A 21751-nucleotide genomic window follows, 5' to 3' on the forward strand; every position below is an offset into this window, starting at 1 on the left:
CAGGACCTGGAGGGTGCTGAGCTCTCCCTTTGCCCTTGCAAATCCTGTGGCCGTGCAGCCCAGGAGGAGCCCGGCCCTGGGGCCACATCCTGCTGTGAAGTAGCTGCAACCGTGCACAGAGGGATGGCAAAGCAGACGCGACAGCTCAGCACCCTGGGGGTGGCCACAGCCAGCATCGGGATGTGCTTCACCCTCCTCTGCTCCTTCCTCCAGGCAAGACGTGAGCTGGACCAGGACTGAATAAGCCCTTTGAGATCCAGCAGTGTAATTGGAGGTGTAGAAACGTGGGACAGCCTGGTTTCCTTCCTCCATCCCAGCCCTGGACCTGCTGGGGACAGGGAGGCAGGAGGAGCCGGCAGCCTGCTGCTGATGGGGCTGAGGATGCTCCCAGCGGGACACTGTCGTGTCCCGGAGCAGATCTCGGGCACAGCATCGCTACCTCTGCTCTGGTAGGTAGATTTGGGTCCGAACCAAGGGCCCAGTTAAAGCCAGCAGCTAGGAAAACAAAACCAAGTGCCCAAGCCACCTAAAATCCTGCACGGAGCCACCCAAGGCACCTAAAAACCTGCACGGAGCCCCCACCCAGCTTGGAATTCTCCACCCTGTGCCACACAGCATCTCGGCTGCTCCTGCCGTTCCAGCTGGGAGCACCCACGAACGCGAGAGGCTGAATTGGGGATTAGGAGGACGGTCCTTGGCTGCAGACCTGGGATGTCAGCACGCCGCTTCCGACAGCCATCCGTCCCCTCTGCCGCTGGGCTAAGGCGAACCCTCGACCCAGCGCCGAATTGCGGATTGGCTCCCGAGGCAACAATGGGATTTAAGCGGGTGCTGGCTCCAGGCTACCATATATGAGCAATAAAGGCACCCGAGGTCTGGGCTGTTTGGGCAAAGCCTCCGTGCAAACCGCAGCGAGAGTGGGAAATTCCCCTCCCGTGACACCGGGGGCTGAGATTTTTGCCTCCCAAATCCCTTGCAAAGCTCTGGATGAGGACAAGCAGAGCTGGGCTCCAAGCTGGCGGTGGGAGCCTGGGGGTGGGGGAGAAGGTGATGGGGTCGCAGATGCCGACAGAGCCCGGCCGGAGATTCTTCCGTTCCTTACACTAATATTTAGACAGGACACAAATTTCCCCCCGCTCCTCCCCAGCTCCTGCGAACAGGCTGCACCCTGAGCGCTGTTTGTGTTCCTGGCGGGATCCTCTCCAAGTATGAAGCAAACTCCTCCAGCAACCCGGACACCAAGAGGGAGCTGGGGGCCTGATCCTGCCTCTCCCCTCACCCTCGCCATCCTCCGAGGATGCCCAAAGGATCCGGGTTTGCTCCACCCGTGGGGTGCCCCAGAGGATCCGATTTTGCCTCATTTCTGGGGTGCCTCCATCCGGCCGCCAACCACGGCGGGGGCAGACGAAGAGCAGCGAAGCCCCGGATCGGGCACCGCAAGGTTGGAGGGAGGGCAGAGGGTGGGAGTGGGGAAAGAGGCTCCGCGAGGACCCCCAGAGCCATTCCCCCGTCCCGCACCGCCGGGCGAGGGGCAGGATCGGTCCCGCCCGCGGGCAGGTGCCCAGGGCTGCCCGCGGCTCTTACCTGGAGGCCGAGTCGGGGGTCAGGGCTCAGAGGCGGCTCCGTGGTGCGGCCGGGACACGCGTGGGACCGGAGACAGCCATGGGCGAGAGGCGGAGCGGCTCGGCTCGGCGCGACTGGGCTCTGTCACGGAGCGGCTCGGCTCGGCTCGGCTCGGCGCGACTGGGCTCTGTCACGGAGCGGCTGAGCCGGGCTCGGTTCTGTAAGGGCTCGGCACGGCTGGGCTGGGCTCGGTTCTGTAACAGCTGGGCTGGGCTCGGCTCAGCTCTGGCTCGGCTGGAGCTCGGCTCGGCGCAGCGGGGGGGGCTCGGCTACCGCCTCCTCCCCGCGGCGGGGGGCGGGTTTGGAGCTGGCCGATGCCCCCGCCCCGCCCGGGCCCGAGCCGGGCTGCGCTCCGCTGCCGGTGCCGGTCCAAGCCCCAGCGCTCCCGGTGCGGGTCCCGGTGCCTCCCGCAGCCCGGCGCGTCCGCGGCTCTCCCGGAGGAGGCACCGGCCGCGTCTCGCCCCGGGACCGCCCCGGCCCGCCCCGCCCCGCCCGACTCAGACCGAGCCCTCGGTCCTGCCCCCCGCATCACCCCGCTCCCCCAATTCCCTTCCCCTGAACCCCTCAGTGCTGCCCCTCACAATCCCCCACTCTCCTCTTCCCCCGGACCCACAAGGACTTGAAATTTAGGGCAAATCTGTACAGTTGGAGTTGTCCCTCAAGCAAGCTGAGATCCAAGGGGCTGTTCTGGCTGCCCCATAGCGGCTCTGTCTTGAGGGGACTGACACAGTCGGTGGGAAGGAGCATGGCAGCACCCACACGTGACGCTTGTGCACCTCAGGGCTTTGGTGGGGACGCTTGAGCGGAGCCAGGGACATCTCCCTAATTAAGCTCTTCCACCGCTCAGCTGTCTCCTAACGGCACAAACCCCTCCCCAGCCTCCTTCAGCCCCACATCCTCCACCCTGGGGCTGATTGCTCCTCGCAGCTGTCACCTCAGGGGTGACCACAGAGAGGCACTTCAGTTTACAAAATGAAGTGGAAAATATCATCACGGGATGCTCAGAGAGGAGGGAGCTGCCCCATCCCCGGAACCATTCCAGGTCAGGCTGTTTGGAGCTCTGAGCAACCTGCTCTGGTTGCAGCTGTCCCTGCTGAGTGCCTTTCAAGGTCCCTTCCCACCCAAACCAGCCTGGGATTCCAGGATCCTGTGATCACTCCTTCCCGTGGGCTCGGTTAGTCCTTGCTGCTGTTCCCCCTGACATCATCACTCTGCAGAGTTAGCAGCCAGCCTCTGGCTACAGCCAGACCTTCTCTCCCTCTCTACTCCTGCTTCAGCCTCTCCCCGGGCGCCAGCAGATGCTGCAGCCCCAGGTTTAGAGCTGGGTGAAGCTTTGTGAGGTGGGAAATCAGCCAGAGGTGCAGACAGACATCACTCAGCCGCTTCTCTCCATCCTGCACAAAGGGCTTGCTCCCACCCTCCCTCTCTGCAGCTCCCTGGAAGTGGCACCAGGTTTGTTCTGTGGCAGGTTTGGGAAGAAACATGATCCATGTGCTTCCCTTCGCTGTTGTGTAAGCCCCAGGGCTGCAGGTCGGGGCAGGCAGTGTGTGCCCCCCGGGATGCCAAGGGGAGGCAGGAGCCTGCAGCCCAGCTGGGGCACCCCCAGGCACCGTGCTGCAGGCTGGAGGGGTTTCAGCTCTCCTGGAAACCACTCAAGATGTCACAGAGCAAACAAACAACTCAAGATCCCAAAATAAAGCAGTTCTGACTGGAAAAGAAATCCTGTTTAGACAGGAAAAGCAGCAGGAAGGCAACAAGGAACAAAGTGAATTGATTGGCAGGTGAGGAAGAGGCTTGGATGAGGGAGACCTGCTTGGTTTGGGGACAGACTAAAGCCAGGCCACTGCCTGCTGGGGGTGGAGGCTCCCATTTGGGGAGTGGCAGATCTGAGCCAGCCCAGAGCAGGTGGTGGAGTCCCCATCCCTGGGGGTGTCCAAGAACCCTGTGGCCATGTCACTTGGGGCCATGGTTTGGTGGCCATGGTGGGGTCGGGGTGCTGGTTGGACTGGGTGATCTCAGAGGGCTTCTCCAACCTTGATGATTCGATGATAACTTCCCCCCCATCCCTTGGGACAGTTTTGGGGCTGGACCTGGAACACCTTTCCACAACCTCCTGTCGGAGCAGAGCTTCACCCTGTTGGAAATCAGAATGCTGTGTGGCAATGGGAGGCACTGAAAAGGCAGGAAGAAGAGGCAAAGCTGGTCCTGGGAGGGGGGTAGGTGCCCCTTTGAGAGTGGCCATGCTGGGCCAGACCTGCTAGGGCACAGCTGAAGGCATCTGCAGAGGCTGCTGATGTCGTGGGGTGTTCAGAAAGGCAGCAGCCATGGAGCAGGAGGGGTTGGAGGGCTGGAGGAGAGGCTCAGTACTCCCCTTATGGTTGGCTCCTTCCTCCTTCTGCCTTCCCAGTGTTTGTTTTTGCAAGTATTAATACACTGGGGCTGTTTTCTTTAGCACACATCAGGGGCTGGAGGGTTTCTCTGGGGGTCTGGGATCTGAGTGACCTTGACCCGTTGGGAGATCTTCTCCAGAGAGGTCTGCGGAGCCTGGTCCATGGTTACTCTGGGTCCCAGCAGTGCTGGTGGGAGCCACAGAGGTGTCCCCACCACAAAGGCCACCCAGCCCGAGCCCACAGGGTGCTGTGAGCCGGTGGGAGCAGTGGAGCAGGCAGCAGGGATGGGTGCTGGGTCTGCTTCTCTTTGACAGCAGGAGGCTTCACCTTGCCGTTCTTGGCTGCTCCGCGAAGCAGCGGCGCAGGGCAGCCTCCCTCCCTGCAGCCCACAGAAGGCAGCAGCTGCCCTGCCAAAACCCCAGTAGCTGCTAAACAAACAATTTAATGCAAAACAGCCTCAGAGGAACAGGAGCAAACGTGCCCAAGGAAGCATCAAAACCATTACCAAGCCACAGCAGAGGCGCAGGACGTCGCCAGGGCTCTGCGCAGAGCTCGGGAGGAGCAGCCTGGTAGAACCTGCAGCTTTTAACCGACCTGCTCCTACTGATGTGTCTGATGTGGGCACCAATATCTCGTTCCCACCTCTCCCACAGTGTTTGCCAAGAGCCCCAGTGCCAGTCTGTCCAGCTGGCCCCACAGCCAGCGTCTAGCAGGGTTGATACCAGCACATCCTGCCTCAAATCGTGGAGCAGTGAAATCCAGAAGGCAGCAGGGAGCCTCTGGCTCCTGGAGGAGCTTTGGGATTTGCTTCTATTTGGCTTGGCTACCTCCTCTTGACCAGTCAAGCTGCTCTTGATTCATCAAGGCTTAAGCCTGGCCCCAAGCTGATGTCTTGCAGGCTGACAGCAGGCTGTGAGTGCAGCTTGGAAATTCCCCTGTGCTCTTCCAGCTGGGTGCACATCTGGGTTCCTGAGATGGATGCCCACTCAGGCTTCTTCCAGGAAGTGCCAGGACCAGGAGGGATGCTACTGAAACTGTTGCCTGTAGCAGCATGAACTGGGAAGCTTTCACGGCTGCCCTGGAGCTGTGTAAACAGGAGGTGATGATGGACACAGGGAATGGTTGGGCAACCATCCAGCTCTGGCCTCACAGCAGCTGAGCTCTGCCTTTTCTCCATTGGAAGGTGAAGCCAGACCATGTCCAACATGGCCTTGGCCTCCCAGCCTGCTGTGCAGCCTTGAGAAGGTGAGAAAGGACCTCATGTCTCTGCTGATCAAAGCTGGCCTTGCTGTTGTGGCCCTGTGGAGGTGAAGGCTTCAGTGTGGTGAAGCAGCCAAGATCTCCCTGCAGTGCCTGGTCCCTCTCCTCCAGCTGGGATGCAGATGCCATGTGGGAGCAGGGCTGGGTGCCCATGATACCTGGGGGCAGCTGGTTCCAGCTCTAAGCCTGGGAGCAGGCTCTGAGCACCTGCTCTGCTCGCAGCTGTCCCTGCTGACTGCAGCAGGTTTGGTCTAGATGAGCTTTTCAGGTCCCTTCCCCACCCAAACCATTCCTTGAGTCCATGACTCTACCTCAGAGGTGCCATTAACAGCCCTGGACTCCCACTCCACTCACCACAGGGTTGATGTCTCTCTAGGCTACTTCTCCCAAGCCTTGCCAACCCTCATCCACCCCTTGGGAGGTGACAGAGCTGAGGGCCATGAGCAAGAGGAGAATCACAGAATCATAGAATCACAAAATCAATGAGGTTGGAAAAGACCTCAGACATCATCAAGTCCAAGCTGTCACCCAATACCTCCTGACAACTAACCCATGGCTCCAAGCGTCACATCCAAGACCCTCTTGAACACCTCCAGGGATGGGGACTCCACCACCTCCCTGGGCAGCACATCCCAGTGGCCAATTCCTCTTTCTGGGAAGAACTTTCTCCTCATCTCCATCCTACACCTCCCCTGGCACAGCTTGAGACTGTGTCCTCTTGTTCTGCTGCTGCTTGCCTGGCAGAAGAGACCAACTCCCAGCTGGCTACAACCTCCCTTCAGGGAGTTGGAGAGAGCAATGAGGTCTCCCCTGAGCCTCCTCTTCTCCAGGCTGAGCAACCCCAGCTCCCTCAGCCTCTCCTCCCAGGGCTGTGCTCCAGACCCCTCCCCAGCTTTGTTGCCCTTCTCTGGACACCTTCAAGTCTCTCAATGTCCTTCTTAAACTGAGGAGCCCAGAACTGGACACAGGACTCCAGGTGTGGCATAACCAGTGCTGAGCACAGGGCAGGATGACCTCCCTGCTCCTGCTGGCCACACTCTTCCTGATGCAGGCCAGGATGCCCTTGGCCTTCTTGGCCACCTGGGCACATTGCTGGCTCCTGTTCTGCTGCTGTCCACCAGTACCCCCAGGTCCCTTTCTGCCTGGCTGCTCTCCAGCCACTCTGTCCCCAGCCTGTAGAGCTGCCTGGGGGTGGTGTGGCTGCAGTGCAGCACCTGGCTGTGAACCACTGGGATGGAGTGAAGAAAAGTTGGAACCAGGCAGGGGAAAAAACCAACCAACCAACCAACAAAAGCCCAAAGCCCTCAACCCAAATGTGTGGCACACAATGTCACAGACCACATCCACTGGGAACAAGAGTGGGAGGGAAAAAAACCTCAGCTCTGAAGCCCTCTGAGATGCTGAGCTGCCCTTGGAGCCCACATCCAGGCCCTGAGAGATGAACAGAAACACAGGCATGGAACAAAAGGAAGGAGGAGAAGAAGAAGAAGAAAAATTCCTTGCAGCCTAGCAGAGGAAGGATGATGAATCTCCCCCTGTTCCAGGGCAATCCCATTATGTACACACAAAGGAGTCATAAAAATTCCAGCGTGACGGAACCAAAGCCTCCCGGATGAAATACAACCAAACTGGAAGGAGCTTGGGATGGCCCAGGGAAGGAGCACCGCCTGGGGCTGCCTCCTGGAGATCGTGCTGGGGAAGGCACCTCTCCTGGAGCAGGTGGTGCCAAGGTGGCAGCTGGGGAGAGGGCAGGTGAATGGGAGTGCCAGCACCCGGCTTGAGGTGGGGTGAAGCTAAGAAGATGAGCAGAGGGCTGGCTGGAGAACCTCCCCGCTGGGCACGGGCTGGGAGGGTTGGGGTTGCTCAGGAGGGAGAGGAGAAGGCTCCAGGGAGGCTTTAGAGCAGCTTTCCAGTCCCTTGGGCTGGGAGAGTTGGGGTTGTTCAGGAGGGAGAAGAGAAGGCTCCAGGGAGGCTTTAGAGCAGCCTCCCAGTACCTGAAGGGGCTCCAGGAGGGATGGGGAGGGACTTTTGACAAGGGCTGGGAGTGACAGGGAAGGGCAATGGCTTTGAGCTGGGAGCAGTGGGATGGAGACTGGAGGTGAGGAAGAAATTCTTCACAGCGAGGGTAGGGAGACACTGGAACAGCTGTGGCTGCCTCCTGCCTGGAGCTGTTCAAGGCCAGGCTGGATGAGGCCTTGAGCAGCCTGGGCTGGTGGGAGGTGTCCCTGCCCATGGCAGGAGGTTGGCTCTGGATGATCTTCAAGGTCCCTTCTCACCCATTCTATCAACCTGTGAAGTCCTCCCTGCCTACAGCAGCTCCTCAGTGGAGCCTGCAGCAGCTCAGCCACAGCCCAGCCTGCAGCAGCTCAGCCACAGCCCAGCCTGCAGCCAGGGAGAGCTGAGACAGCCATGGGCTTGGGCTCGTGCCAGGTGGGATGGTATGGATTCACCAGGTGGGATGACATGGATCTGCCAGGAGGGAGGGCATGGAGCTGTCAGGAGGGATGGCATGGAGCTGCCAGGAGGGAGGGCATGGAGCTGTCAGGAAGGAGGGCATGGAGCTGCCAGGAGGGAGGACATGGAGCTGCCAGGAGGGAGGGCATGGAGCTGCCAGGAGGGAGGGCATGGAGCTGCCAGGAGGGAGGACATGGAGCTGCCAGGAGGGAGGACATGGAGCTGCCAGGAGGGAGGACATGGAGCTGCCAGGAGGGAGGGCATGGAGCTGTCAGGAAGGAGGGCATGGAGCTGCCAGGAGGGAGGGCATGGATCTGCCAGGAGGGAGGGCATGGAGCTGCCAGGAGGGAGGGCATGGAGCTGCCAGGAGGGATGGCATGGAGCTGCCATTCCCTGCTCTTGAGCTGTCCTACCTCAGCCACCCCACCCTGAGGCTGGTTGGAGCTTGGATGTTCCCCTGGGCAGGAGGGAGAGAGACTCCTTGGATTCATTCTATTTTTTTTAAGCTGGCTACCCCTTGCAAACCTCTTTTCTCTTGAACCCAAATCCACTCTTCCCCAACCCCCCCTCTTTTATTCACCATGGAATAATTCAGGCAGAGGCAGTTTTCCCCTCTGGGTGGGCAGTGCTCCTGCACAGGATGGTTTCATGCTCACGATGGCCTCAGGGTGCTGCTGATGGTTGTGATGATCTTTGAGGTCTTCTCCAACAGAAGCAATCCTCTGACTCCACCTCAGGGCCACATCTCCACCTTCCCAGCTCCCAGCTCCCACCTGGCTGCTCGGCAGGGACTCAATTACAGAGATGAAAATGACCTGGCCAAGGAAAACCCAAAAGCCAGGCAGCCCCAGAAGAGTTTGACAGAAAGTTGGGAAGCTGCCAAGAAAGTCCTAATTGAAAGTGGTTGCTGAGCTGTGGATTGGTGAGGACCCTGCCTGGCGACCCCCTTCTCTGTCACCATGAGTTATGAGCAAGCCCTGGGTTGAAATGAGGCAGAGTAAATCTCATCAGTTTTTTATGAGCCCCTTTTCCTCCCACCCCCCACCCCAGGCTGAGCTCTGGGCACATGCTGAGCAGCAGAAGAGCTTTGCCTTTTTCCATCTCCTTTGCTGAGTGGCAGCTCAGAGCATTAACAGATTAAAAAAGTTCAAGCTGGAGTAAAAGACAATTCCCTCCCCCCCCTAAAAACCAACCCAAGACTGAGCTGCAGCTCTGGGCTGGGCAGTGGTGGGCAGGCAGCAGGCAGCACAGATGTGAGTCCCAGCAGCATGTGTCCCTCAGCTTCTCTCTGGAACGTGGGCCAGATGGGAATGCTTGGAAGGGGCTGGGATGTGGAGCTGTGACAGAATCACTGAGCTGGAGAAGCCCTCTGAGAGCATCCAGCCCAACCAGCAACCCAACCCCACCATGGCCACCAAACCCTGGCCCCAGCTGCCATGGCCACACATTGCTTGAACCCCTCCAGGGCTGGGGACTCCACCACCTCCCTGGGCAGCCTCTGCCAGTCCCTGACCACTCTCACAGCAAAGAAATTTTTCCTCCTCTCCAACCTGACCCTCCCCTGGCACAGTTTCAGGCTGCTTCCTCTCCTCCTATCACCTGATAACTAGGGAGAAGAGACCAAACCCCCACCTGCCTCAGCCTCCTCTCAGGGAGCTGCAGAGAGCAATGAGGTCTCCCTCAGCCTCCTCTTCCCAGCTCCCTCAGCTGCTCCTCCCCAGCCCTCTTCTCCAGACCCTTCCCCACCTTTGTTGCCCTTCCCTGGACACAGCCTAATGTGGGCTGCTCCTCAGGGGCTGAGCAGGGCTGCTGAGAAGAGAAGCAAGAAGTGAAGCAAGGAGAGAAGTGGCACCCCATCCCAGGTGCTTCTGTGGGCTCTGCCTCGGTGCCTGGCAGCAGGCTTGTCCCAGACCTCTCCATTTCTGCCACCTCCACCCGAGCTTGGACCACCTCCATCACAGCCAAGCTGCAGTGGGCAGCCCCCAGCAGCCCCCGGAGGAGCTTGCCCGGGGCTCTGCTCCAGAGCAGTAATGAGCCACTGTAAAGCATCCTGCCTGCTGCAGAGCTATCTCCAAAGGGTTGTTTCGCACCTCCTGGGGTGTGAAGGTCACAGACCAGATGTTCCCCATCAGCACTCAGATCCTACAACGTTTTACACCGGATTTGAGCCCTGCAGTCAAATTGCCTTCAGCTTCTCAGAGGCAAGTGATGCTTGTTCTTGGAGCTGGATGTTGGCTGGGGAGGAGAGGAAGGTTGATGCACAAGGAGAGTGATCCTTGGGATACAGAGCAGAGCCTCCTTTCCCAAGCTCTCTTCCAGAATAACTGCTGGCAGCCAGAGGTGCCTGGCTTTGGAAGAGCCTGGTGTCACCTGGGATTCTGGACCCACCTTGGGGTCCTGGGGACTGTGAGTGGGCAGCAGGGGCAGGGAGGGGATTCTGCCCCTCTGCTGAGACCCCCCCTGCAGAGCTGGGGTGGCTCTGGAGTCCTCAGCACAGACAGGGACCTGTTGGAGCAGGTCCAGAGAGGCCACAGCAGTGATGGGAGGGCTGGAAGGGCTCTGCTGTGAGGCCAGGCTGAGAGAGTTGGGGCTGGGCAGCCTGGAGAGGAGAAGGATCCAGGAAGACCTTCTGGTGGCCTTGCAGTGCTTAAAGGAGTGAGCAGAAAGCTGAGGACAGAGTTTTGATCAGGGCCTGTTGTGACAGGACAAGGGAGGATGGTTGGGAACTAAAAGAGGGAGATTCAGGAAGAATATTTTCAAATAGAAGGTGGTGAGGTCCTGCCCCAGGCTGCCCAGAGGGGAGGGAGCTGCCCCATCCCTGGCACCATCCCTGGCACCATCCCAGCTCAGGTTCTTTGGGGCTCTGAGCAACTTGCTCTGTCCCTGCTGAGTGCAGGGGGGTTGGACTGGGTGACCTTGAAAGGTCCTTTCCACCCAAGCCAGTCTGGGATCCTGTGATTCCTTGCCCAGGAGATGTGCCCTCCAAGGAGGACTCTGCCAGCCTTGCTCTCCCCTGCCCCTGGGTGCTCAGGAGGGCTCAGCCCAGGAGCTCTGCCCTTTCCTCCCTCCCCTTCACCTTCCAGCTGGGTATAATCCTTCCAGAGGCCATAGCTGGTCTCAGCCTGTGTCCATCTCTCTTCATGGACCCATTCTGCAGCTCCAGCCCTGGCTGAGGGTTTGCAGCTGGAGCTTCCAGGCTTCCCCACCCTGCTGCCAGCGCTGGGGGAGCTGCTGGGGCAGAGGGAGCTTCACTTCAAAGCTGTTCTGCCTCTTATAAAATTCCCTGCCACGGAAATGGGGGATGCCTGGAATGTGCAGATGCCTGGCAGGTCTGCACATAAAACACTCTGAGCAGTTGGCTGCCTCTGAGTATTGATCTGCTGGTGACATATGGAAGCATCAGCTGGGAGCAGAGCCCTGCCCTGCACACACACAGGCAGGTTTGGCCCCTAAAGAGATGGGAAGCAGTTGGAGAGAAGAACCTTGGGGGGAATAACCAAACCTTTGAGTTGAACCAAGCCACAGCCTGGCTGTGGTGCTTGGAGCAGTGCTGGGGGTCAGCCCTGAACCAAAGGCTGGAGAGGAAGCCACAGGCAGTGACCTGGGGCAGGCTGTGGGAAAGCAAAACCCAAAGGCCAACAGAAATGTGGAGCTGGGAGCTCTGCCTGCCCTTAGCAGAGCCACGGAGCAGGCTGCACACAGCGGATCTGCTTAAATCCCCCTCACAGGCCACAGCCAAAGCAACCTGCCCCCAGGAGAAACACAGCAGGAGCCTTTATCTCCCTCCCTGAATGTGCCTCTGTTCCCAGCAGACTCTTCCCCCAGGGTCCACCAGTCCTCTGCTTCCTGCTCCTGACACACAGGCAAGGCCATCCTGCTCCTGCTCCTGCTCCGGCTCCATCCTGCTCCTCAGCTTCTAGCTGCTCCTGCTCCATCCTGCTGCTGCTGCTCCATCCTGCTCCTCAGCTTCTAGCTGCTGCTGCTCCATCCTGCTCCATCTTGCTCCTGCTCCCTCCTGCTCCTTCCTGCTCCTCAGCTTCTAGCTGCTGCTGCTCCATCCTGCTCCATCTTGCTCCTGCTCCATCCTGCTCTTCAGCTTCTAGCTGCTGCTGCTCCATCCTGCTCCTGCTCCATCCTGCTCCTGCTCCATCCTGCTCCTCAGCTTCTAGCTGCTCCTGCTCCATCCTGCTCCTCAGCTTCTAGCTGCTGCTGCTCCATCCTGCTCCTGCTGCTCCTGCTCCATCCTGCTCCTGCTGCTCCATCCTGCTCCATCCTGCTCCTCAGCTTCTAGCTACTGCTACTCCATTCTCCTCCTGCTCCATCCTGCTCCTGCTCCTCAGCTTCTAGCTGCTCCTGCTCCATCCTGCTCCTGCTCCATCCTGCTCCCGCTCCCTCCTGCTCCTCAGCTTCTAGCTGCTCCTGCTCCCTCTTGCTCCATCCCACTCCTGCCCCTCCTGAGCTTTTAGCCTTTCCTTCTCCTCAGCTCTTAGCCTTTCCTTCTCCATCCTGCTCCTGCTCCTTGGCTTTTGGCCACCACTGCTCCTGCTGGGAGCTGGTCAGGAGCCCTTGGGATTGCTGGTGATGTAGTAGGAACAGAGGAGCATTCCCAAGGTCACCTTTGGAGGACAAACCTGTGCTGGCTGCAGGAAGGTCTCTGGACATGGTGTGCTTTAAAATACCACTGCAAAGGAGGCAGCCAGCAAGGCAGCTGAGCCAGCCAGGAAGGCAATTTGCTCCATGTTTACACTCCAAAAAAACCCACGAGGATCCCAAATCCTTTCAGATCCAGCCCTTCCCAACCCTCTGGGCTGGCATCAACCTCCCTCTCCATGGAGCTGCTGCTGCTGCTGCTGCCAGATGAGCCTTGCCCACCAGCTCTGCAGCCAATAAATCTTCCTCTGCATTAAACATCACAGGTCTCAATTAATTAAAAAGGAGCAACAACAACCACAGTCCCCTCAGCAATTAGAGAAGTGGCTGAGTAATTAGATGGAATGTTAATTTAATTGAATTTCCAGGGGGTGGGGAAGAAAAGGGGGGAGGGAGGAGGGGGGGAAGGAAAGGAAGGAAAAGAAGAAGGAGCAAATGGGATTGCATTTGATGAGAGGGGAAATTAAAAGTCACTTAATCATGGAGCAATTGAAATCCCCCAAAGTGTGGAGCTAAAATAACCTCCCAGAAGGCCAGGAGCACTGGCAGGGATTGTGGAGGATGCTCACCCAGGTAAAGGAGCTGCTGAAAGCTCCCAGAGCCCAGGGATTTGTGCAACACCCACCCTGGGCTTAGCCCTTGGCTTCCCCTTGCTCAGGGGAGCCAGGGAATGACAGCTTCAGCCCAGCTGTGCCTCCAGCTAATGCTCTTATCTGCCTCCCTCAGCTAAGGCAGATCACTTGTCCTCTGCTAGGAGAAGCAGAAAGGCCTTCCCCAGAGCCCAGCAGGGAGTCTGGGGCTGGGGGTGCCCAGCAGGGAGTCTGGGGCTGGGGGTGCCCAGCAGGGGTCTGGGCAGCTCCAGGGCCGGGGAGCTGGAAGCAGCTGCAGCTTGTGTGGCCTCCCAGCAGGTTGTCTTCTCTCTACCTTCTTTCCCTTCTGATTCAAACATTGCTGATGCTGGCAGCATCAGCATAGAGCCACAGAAACATTTGGGTTGGGAGGTCTTTGGGTACCCCCAGTCCAAGCCTTACCCCAGCACTGCCAGGGCACCACCCAACCAGGTCCCTCAGCACCACATCTGCACAGTTTTGAAACCCCTCCGGGGATGGAGGCTCCACCACTGCCCTGGGCAGCCTGGGCCAGGGTTGACAACCCTTTGGGGGAAGAAATGTTCCTCATGGCCAACCTAAACCTCCCCTGGGGCAACCTGAAGCCCTTTCCTCTTGTCCTATCAGTTGTTGCATGCAGAAGAGACCAACCCTAACCTGGCTCCAACCTCCTCTCAGGGAGCTGCAGAAAGCAACAGGGTCTCCCCTCAGCCTCTTTTCCTCCAGCCTGAACAACCTCAGCTCCCTGAGCTGCTCCTCACAAGATTTTTGCTCTTGCTTGATGCTTCTGCATCGCCGCAGGCAGGAGCTCTGATCACTCTCTGATCATTGCTTGTTCCTTGGGAGAAGAGACAGACACCCACCAGGCTCCAAGCCCCTTTCAGAGAGCGAGAACAGGCAGCAGGTTTCACCCAGGACACCTCCAACAGACACCAGTGGTCCCACCTGAGGGTATGCTAGGAGCACTGCAGCCTGATGAAGTGGAACCCCCCACCTTGGGCATCAGACCACAGGGCTGAGAGCTCCCATGGGCACTGGAGGGGCTGCAGCACCCCAGCCCGACCCCATTCCCTCTCCTGGCACCTGTCAGGGCAGCACTGCGGGGTACACCTTCCCCAGCTCAGTGGGAGGCAGGAGGGGGGGGGCAGGGCTCTTGGGTGTGATGAAGCTGCCTGAGTTGAGCTGCCGGTGGCCTCCTGCCTGATCCCAGCCTGGGGCAGGCTCGGGAGATGAAGGCAGGTTTTGTGTGGGTTAATTAGAGCTGGCAGGGCAGCGCTGGCAGCCGCCAGGTGCCGACAGGCAGATTAATGAATCCGCTCACCCCTGTCACTCGGAGATGGCTCCTGAGCAGCGCAGGGGGAGGAACCCTGCAGAGGAGCAGGGCTGGGCAGAGGCGAGGGGGAGGAGATGTTTCCTCCGTGCTGATGCTCTTCCCCTCCCACAGCTCAGACTTCCCACTGCTGAGCATCTCCCCAGGGGTTTGGTGCTCCACCGACCTCCTGCTAAAGGCAGAACTCGGAGTCGCAGAATGCCAGCTTGGAAGGGGCCCCAGGGATCATCTGCTCCGAGATTTGTAGGTAACAGAGCTGGCCCAGCACCCTGCCAAGCTGGGCCCTCAAACTGTCCCCTGGAGAGGAATCCACCACTTCCCCGGGGAGATGATTCCAAAGATGGCAAGAAGGAAACAGGTAAAGAGGTCAGCATCCTGCCAGGGCCCATTTAAAACTCCTGCTGAGCCCCAGGTGCTGGAGCTGAGCATTCAGGAATGAGAGAAGAAAAGGAAGGGCTGGAGTCAAACCACTTCAGCCCAAGAGGGAGGACTTCTTTCCTCCTTTGAGAGAGAGATTCCAAACCCAAACACAAGGGAAATGTCATTAGGAGAGGCTGCAGTGCTGCTGGGGGACTGCTCAGTGGCCTTTGGGGAGGGCTTTGTAGTCTGCAGAGTTAATTACAGAGGCTGCAGAGCAGTGCCAGGGGGAGGGAAGGGTTTGGGGGCTGCCCCCATGGGCCCCAGACCCCATAGGAGGAGGAAAGTCCCTCTGAGAGCAGCAAACATCCACCTTGGCTCTGCAGCTTGGGACAGGCAGCCACAGAGTGGCACCAACAAGGGCAGGAGGTCCCTTGGGAGATGATTCCAAAGTCTAAAATGCTCTCATGGGGGGGGAAAAAATTCTTCTGGAGAGCTACAAGAGCTGAAAGCCTCAAACCCTCCACCAGGAAGCCATCTGGGACGGTGGCAGGAGGTTGGCAGAGGGTGACCCAGGGAGCTGATGCCCTTGCAGGCCGTGGGGAAGCAGCAGCAGATGGTTTGCTAGCACTGGAAGTCAGATTTCATTACAGAAGGTTGTGTGAAGCAAAGCAGAGCAGAGAGCTGGTGCAAACCCCAGCCTCCAGCCCTGCTGATCCCAGTCCCCACAACTCCCTGGCTCTTAATTACCAGCTGCTACACTCCCAGCCGGCCAGGAGGGACAAAACCTGCTTTCCACCCAGCAATGTTAGTGGCAGGCTGGAAGCAATCAGAGCAGGCAGTGGCTGGAGGTGTAGCTGCAGCTCAGGGCGCTGGGCTGTCACTCAGGGCCAAGGGAGGGGTTCCCAGCTCCACCAAGGTGTCCTGGGCAGGGTTTGGTGCTCACACTCTGCTCCTGCACAGGACCCAGCTCCAGCTGCGTGCCACTGGAGGCAGCTGTGCAGGCAGGGAGGGAGGACTGGAGGCTGCTGCAGGTACAGACCTGCTCAGCAGGAAAGAGCAGCAGGAGAACTGGGACTGGAGGCCTTGGGGAGGTTCAGGGGGGAACAGTTGAGGTCATTCATGCTCAGCAAAATACAAAGGGGAAACTGGGATGGATGGAGTTGGGAATCCTGTCCAGCTTGCAGGCAAGGACAAGCTGGACATGATGAAGAAGTTTCTCCTCCTGTTCAGGTGGAACCTCCTGGCTTACAGTTTGTGCCCCCTGCCCCTTGTCCTGTCACTGAGCACCACTGAGCAGAGTCTGGCCCCAGCCTCTTGCCCCCCACCCTTTATCTCTTTCTGGGCATTGCTCAGCTCCCCTCTGGGGCTGCTCTGCTCCAGGCTCTCAGCCTTTGCTCCTCACAGAGCTGCTCCAGGCCCCTCAGCAGCTTTCTAGCCTGTGCTGGACTCTCTCCAGCAGTTCCCTGTCTCTCTTGGACTGGAAAGCCCAGAATAGGACCTAGCATTTCAGATGTGGCCTTCCTAGGGCAGAGCAGAGGGGGAGGAGAACCTTCCTTGACCTGCTGGCCACACTTTTCTTCCTGTACCCCAGGTGACTGTTGGCCTTCTTGGCCAGGAGGGCACACTGCTGGCTCATGGTGAGCCAGGTCCTCCTCCATGGAGCTGCTCCCCTGTACTGGTGCATGCTGTGAGGCACCTGCCAAATGCTCTCTGCCTTCTAAGGACCACCATGGACAGCACTGCCAGAGCAGCTCTGGGGTCCTCGCAGGCAAAGGGCAGAGCTGGCTGGTTCTGTGGGATCAGAAACTCACTGCCTGATCCACCAGCACCTTTGGAGATCCCTTGGCATGTCCACTTAGATCCAAACAGCCCAGAAAGGAAGCACAGAAGACTTTATCCCAGTGCAAAGGTGCCCTCACTCTGCGAGACTCACACAGAGATGCTTCACTCCCTGCCCTCCCTGTGTCCTCAGGCTGCTCCTGTGTCACCAGAGCAGGACACCATCAGATGAAGGTTTTGCTCCAAGTCCATCCTGTCCTCTGGGATCCCCAGGGAGGACTCACAGGGATCTGCTCCCGGGGTTTATGCAGAGGTTGCACAAAGCCCCTGCGTGCCTCCGGGGACGCTGCTGCCCTTCAGTCTGTGTTTGCTTAGCGGCAATTAAAGCAGCCCAATTACAATCAGCACTCGTTTACAGAAGGCTCCGCTTTGCTGGGCTCTGATGAGCCAAGACAAACCTTGGGAGGGCAGGAATGAATGTGACACTGGCTCCAGGGAGATGGGGAAGGGAAGGGAAGGGAAGGGAAGGGAAGGGAAGGGAAGGGAAGGGAAGGGAAGGGGAGGGGAGGGGAGGGGAGGGGAGGGGGAGGGGAGGGGAGGGGAGGGAGAGGGGAGGGGAGGGGCAGCCCCTCTGGAGGGGGAGCGCTGCGGTGCTCCCAGGTGCTGGCAGGGGGAAGCTACCCTGCCCCCTGTTTTATTGCCAGTTAAGGACTAGCCAGCTCCATCCCAGCAATTAAAGGGTTTGTAGGGACTGGTGGGGGCTTGCTCCTCACTCCCTATAAAAACCCAACAAGCTGGGGTGGGGTGAAGCCTTTGGGCAGGGTGAAAACTCACCTCCTGTGAGGACCCAAAGGTGTCAGCTGAGGACAGGTTAAGGAGGAAAAGGAGTCCAGGGACGAGAGCTCATCCTGGGTTTTCCTTCCTCTCTGCAGCAGGCTGACTCCTGGCTTTACTCCTGAGAAATCAACGAGAAGTCTGTAAGCATTAGGCTGGTTTTGAAAACAGTTTCCCCTCTGAGCCCTTTAAATCAGACCCAGGTTGTGGAGCAAGCTCAGTGCAGGGCTGCTGAAGGCAGCAAAGGGGAAAACTTCTCCATCCAGAAGGCCTGGGGATGAAAACCTTTTGCATTGTCTTCCTCTGGGCTTCCAAGGCTTGCTTGGGAGAAAAAGGAAAGCAATTAGTTCTTTGCAATTCAGCTTGTTTTGGGGAATCTTTAAGGGTGGTGTAAAAAGGAATCCAAAAGCAAACTGACCTCTTCCTAAGCTGCCTGGCTGAGGATAAAGCCAGCAGCTCCAGAAAGAAACTGGGGGTTAAAATCAGCATTTGCACAATCACAGAGTGGTGGAGGCTGGAAGGAGCTCACCCAGTCCAAGCCCTCCTGCTCCAGCAGGGCTCCCACAGCAGCCTGCCCAGCAGCACAGTGCCCGGGGGGGGTTGGAAGCTCTGCACAGAAGGAAGCTCCACAACCTCTCTGGGCAGCCTGCTGCAGGCCTCCAGCAGCCTCACACCAAAGAAGTTTCTCCTCCTGTTCAGATGGAGCCTCCTGGGTGCCAGTCTGGGCACCACTGAGAAGAGTCTGGCCCCATCCTCCTGCCCCCTGGGCACACATTGCCAGCTCATGCTGAGTTTTCCCATGGACCAACACCCCCAAGCCCTTCTCCTCAGCACTGCTCTCAAGCCCTCCTCTGCCCAGCCCATATTTGTGCTTGGGGTTGCCCCAGCCCAGGTGCAGCTCCTTGCACTTGGCCCTGTTGAACCTCAGGAGGTTCTGGAGGCTGAACTTTCTGGGCATGCATTGCTGCTCTGCTCCATCACGCCTCCAAAGCTGGACCAGGACCTTGTCAGAGGGCTTCAGGTCCAAGAGGAGTTAGCAAATAGCTGGCAGGGATCAGCTTGGCACAGGCTGTTGGCACCACAGAGGCTGCTGCAGATCAGTCAGAGCCTGCTGGGAGGGGGCAGAGGAGGTGCAGAAAGCAGCCGCGTGTGATGAACCACTCCAGGGCTGTGGATTCATTGATTATGTGTCAAGGAAACAAGGGCTGGGAAACAAAAGCAGCTGAGCTTCACTGCCTCCTGCAATCCCCAGCTACCAACAGGCAGTCAGGAGGGCAGCAGCCGTGGCACAGAGCTGCTCTCTGCGAGGGTTTGAGTAAGGCGAAGCTACGCAGCCAGGATTCCTGCCAGCAAAGCCCTGGGCTGCCCGGGCACCTTGGGGCTCCTGGTGTCCTGAGTGCCAGCAGCAGCAGCTGTGAACCCACAGGTATGAGAGCAAGCACTTACTGCTCCCTGGGGCTAAAGCCAAACCCACACAGGGTCACTGAGTTAAAGATGATTTAATCCCAGCTCCCAGGCAGCAGCCTAAGGTGTCCCTGTGCCTGTCCCTTCTGGGGTGTCCCAGGAGGGGAGAGCAGCTTGCTCCCCCCCTAGCCCCCCACACCAGCCCTGCCTTGCTCTCTGGCTTTCACTGGAGCTGAGCTTTGCTTTGGGCTGGCAGCCAGAGCCAAATCTCATCTCCGGAGGATACATTTTTAGACAGTTTACAGAATCTGGCTTCCTGCTTTCAAATATCTTGGGTTCTTTTGTTTCCCGGCACCTGGAAAGTAGGTGTGAGAACACTCAGTGTCCCCAGATGACTCTGCAGCCACCACTGTGGCTTTGGAAGGAGCCAGGAGTAGCCCGAAGGCATCTAGGCTGTGCTGAACGGAGCTGTGAGCAGCCCGGGCGCCGCTGTCGCCTCCTGCTCCCTCTTTGGTCTTCTCCCCTGCCTGATGGATGGACAGCAGAGGCCAGGACCACAGTCAGGGTGGAGATCGCTTACCATTTATCATCCCTCATCAGAGTCAGACAACCATTTAGGCTGGAAAAGGCCTTTGGGGACCACGCAGCTCAACCATTGACCCAACACCACCAAGCCTGCTGCTAAACCACATCCCTCAGCACCGCATCTCCACGGCTCCTAAACCCCTCCAGGGCTGATGACTCAAGCACTTGCCTGGGCAGCCTGCTCCAGAGGTTGACAAGAAACCTTTCCCGATGCCCCACGAGGGCTGAGACTCAGAGCTGCAACAAAACACTCAGCCCCCGAAACCAGAGGGTTGGGGAAAAGACTCCAACCGGTCCTGAGACTCCACCACAACTCCTCACCAGATCCCGGGGGGGCGCCAAAAAAGCCCAAGGAGGAGCAGCAGCAGCGTTTGGGGGGTGTGTGTGTCAGAGCCTCAGAGCCCAGCATACTTCTGCTGCCTTTCTCCTGGGCAGGCAAGCCCGGGCCAGGCGTGCCACAAAGCAGGCTCTGTCTCGCACATCCTCTTGGCACCCGGCGCCCGCTGGCACCGCCGCCCACCACGGGAAGCTGCTGCCACGGGGGGAGGGGGGGCGTGGGGAGGGGGTGGTGGTGGTGCTGGTGCGGAGGGGGGAGTCTTGGCTACCTCCAGGCAGGAGTCACAGCATCACAGCACATTAGAGGTTGGAAGGGACCCTCCAGAGATCACCCAGTCCAACCCCCCTGCCCGAGCAGGACCATGCGATCCAGCTCAGGTCACAGAGGGACACATCCAGGTGGGGACTGGAAGTCTCAGGAGAAGGAGACTCCACAACCTCTCTGGGCAGCCTGCTCCAGGGCTCTGGGACCCTCACAGTAAAGAAGTTGCCCCTTGTGTTGAGGTGGAGCCTCCTGTGCTGCAGCTTACATCCATTGCTCCTTGTCCTGTCCCAGGGAGCAAGTGAGCAGAGCCTGTCCCTGTCCCTGTCCCCTCCCTCCTGATCCTCAGCCCTCAGAGATTGATAAACATTTATTAAATCCCTTCCAAGTCTTCTCTTTTCCAGACTGAACAGCCCCAGGTCCCTCAGCCTCTCCTCAGGGCAGTGCTTCAGTCCCTTGATCATCCTCACAGCCTCTGCTGGACCCTCTCCAGCAGATCCCTGTCCCTCCTGAGCTGGGGAGCCCAAACCTGAATGCAGTACTCAACCTGTTAGTGATCAGCCCAAAGGGATTATTTAGACCTTATTCATTCTTTTCCTCCCCCCCCTTTTCTTTTTTACATCCAATGGGAATTAATTTCCTATCTATTTGTTTCCTATTTATTTCCTATCTATTTATTTCCCATTTCCAATTGATTTCTTTCCAATTGATTTCTTTCATTTCCAATTCCTTTCCTATTTATTTCTTTCCTATTTATCTATTTGTTCTTTATTTCCAACTCTCCTGCTCAGTCTGTGGAAAAATGTTGTTCCTGGGCACAGCTTAAACCTGCCACAGTGCCCCTGGCCTTGGACCTTCCCGGGGTGCTCTTCCTTCCTGAGAGGTGCAGCAGCGAGAGAGGTTTTGCCACCAGCTGTTTGCCATCAGAGAATCACAGAACTGTGCAGGGTTGGAAGGGACCTCAAGGCTCAGCCAGTCCCAACCCCCTGCCATGGGCAGGGACACCTCACACTACAGCACGTTGCTCACAGCCACATCCAGCCTGGCTGCAAACACCTCCAGGCAGGAGGCTTCCACCACCTCCCTGGGCAACCTGTGCCAGGCTCTCACCATCCCCATGGGGAACAACTTCTTCCTAACATCCAAGCTGAATCTCCCCACTTCTAGTTTTGCTCCATCCCCCCCCAGTCCTATCCCTCCCTGACACCCTCAAAAGTCCCTCCCCAGCTTTCTTGGAGCCCCCTGCAGATCCTGGAAGGCCACAATTAGGTCTCCTGGGAGCCTTCTCCTCTCCAGCCTGCACAACCCCAACTCCCTCAGCCTGTCTCCAGAGCAGAGCAGCTCCAGCCCTCTGCTCCTCTCCGTGGCCCTTCTCTGGACACCTTCCAGCCCCTCCAGATCCTTCCTGTGGTAGAGGCTCCCGATCTGGATGAGTACTCCAGCTGTGGTCTCACCAGAGCGGAGCAGAGGGGCAGAATCCCCTCCCCGGCCCTGCTGGAGCAGACAAAAAAATAGCAGGGTTGGGGTTTTGCTTTTTTCCAGACAGAAATCCTGTCAAACGCTCTGGAAGTGCTCTGAGCTCTCTTTTTTTTCCCCTTTGAGGGGCAGCTGGCTGTCAGCAGCTTGGCATTCATCTGAGCTCCAGCCCTGAGCTCCAGGCTGGTGAAGATCCCCTGGTGGCAGCTCTCCAAGGGCGCTCAACTGCAGCCCCAGGGCTGCTCCAGCCCTGTCGACAGGGGAGGATGCTGCTCTCTGCAGCAGGCTGAGAGTTCTAGGAGCTGCTTGAACAAGAGAAAGCAAAGTGGGAAGGAAGACAATGATCTCAAAGGTCTTTAATGATCTCGAAGGTCTTTTCCAGCCTAAATGATTCCATGGT

At 58.4% G+C, this 21751-nt stretch overlaps 1 protein-coding gene across 1 annotated transcript in view; it reads right to left on the reverse strand.

Annotated features, from left to right (window-relative positions):
• NRTN (neurturin) overlaps positions 1-21751 on the reverse strand; it is a 44197-nt gene that overhangs the window by 17505 nt on the left and 4941 nt on the right. The window contains exons 4-5 of the mRNA XM_068165008.1: positions 17289-17409; positions 1585-1704 (exon numbers count right to left, since the gene is read on the reverse strand). The gene's annotated coding sequence lies outside the window, so the exon portion shown is untranslated. The remainder of the gene's footprint in view (positions 1-1584; positions 1705-17288; positions 17410-21751) is intronic.

The sequence above is a fragment of the Melanerpes formicivorus genome, unplaced genomic scaffold, assembly GCF_026170545.1.
Source record: "Melanerpes formicivorus ecotype bairdi unplaced genomic scaffold, bMelFor1.0.p_v2 SCAF_83, whole genome shotgun sequence".
Lineage (NCBI taxonomy): Eukaryota > Metazoa > Chordata > Aves > Piciformes > Picidae > Melanerpes > Melanerpes formicivorus.